Source organism: Meleagris gallopavo, chromosome 1 (assembly GCF_000146605.3).
Source record: "Meleagris gallopavo isolate NT-WF06-2002-E0010 breed Aviagen turkey brand Nicholas breeding stock chromosome 1, Turkey_5.1, whole genome shotgun sequence".
NCBI classification, from domain to species: domain Eukaryota; kingdom Metazoa; phylum Chordata; class Aves; order Galliformes; family Phasianidae; genus Meleagris; species Meleagris gallopavo.
In genome coordinates this window covers 73,345,138-73,346,434 of record NC_015011.2, presented here as the reverse complement: position 1 = coordinate 73,346,434, position 1,297 = coordinate 73,345,138, and positions in this window count along the sequence as shown.

The following is a 1,297-nucleotide window of genomic DNA, read 5'->3' as shown; positions in this document are numbered from 1 at the left end:
TGATACTCATTTCATTTTCTATCCTCTTACAGGGGCAACTACCATCAATTCTGGTGCCTCTTGTGATTGATCAAGTTGGTTATTTTCAGTGCTCTTTCCAGCTCAGCTCAGAGTCTTTCTTGTTAGTTAGGAAGATGTCTTGTTCAGCTAGGAGGGTGTCTCATTGAGATTGAAGTTTTACTTGTTCAGTTTGGAGACTGTCTAATTTGGATTGGAGGGTGTCTCGTTTGGCTTGGAGACTGTCGAGCTTGGATTGGAAGGTGTCTTGCTTGGTTTGGAGGGTGTCTCATTCAGATTGGAGGGTGTCTCATTCGGATTGGAGACTATTGAGTTTGTATTGAAGGGAGTCTCACTTGGTTTGGAGGGTGTCTCACTTGGATTGGAAGGTGTCTTGTTCATTTTGGGAGTGTCTTATTCAGATTAGCGGTCTTTTCTCTTGGGTTGGAGATTCTCTCTCTTGGACTGGAGATTCTCTCTCTCAGACTGGACAATTTTTTTCTCAGCTTGGAGACTCTTGCTCAGTCTGGAGATTCTGTTTCTTGTCTAGAATACTCTCTTTCTGAACCTGGAGAATCTCTCAGCTCGGAGATAATCTCTTTTGGTTTGGAGACTGTTTCTCAACTAGGAGACTCTCTTTCTAGACGTGGAGATTTTCCCTCTTTGTTTGGACTCTCTCCTGGAGACTCTCCCTTTCTGCTCAGACTCTTCCTTTTGGCTCAGAGACTCTCCCTTTCAGTTTGGAGACCCTCTTACTCTGTTTCAGAAACTCTCTTCCTCTCTGGGACAGTATTGAATAAGGCCTGATAAGCATAAGCCAGACCCCAAATACTTTGTGCCTCCTCAGATCTGCCTGAGCAGCAACATCCCTGTCTCAAATATCTGCTTAGGCTCTTAGGATCTTGCAGGTGTTCAGGAGTAAAGTTCCATGACACCAGGATATCTCTCTAAAGTCTCTCCCAAGTCTTTCCACACTGCCTGCCATTCAGTATTCTCTGGCTTTGGGGAAGGCTTCCTCAAAATATGGTAAATATAGACGCTGAGTGAAATGATGAAGGGTACATTCAGGGAGATTAACAACATGATCAGATGAATATTCAAAAAATGCATAAAGGATTCAAGGGAGAGACTGGGAAACTGTTAAAAAAATACAAGTTCTGTAGAATTAGCAACTCCCTCTGGAGTAGTATGCCACATTGTATGCATATACTAGGTAGGTACTTCCATTAGTGTTTTCAATTGATTCTATATACTTATATACTTACATTGAAGAGCGGTTTTACAAGAGAAAGGTTTTTTT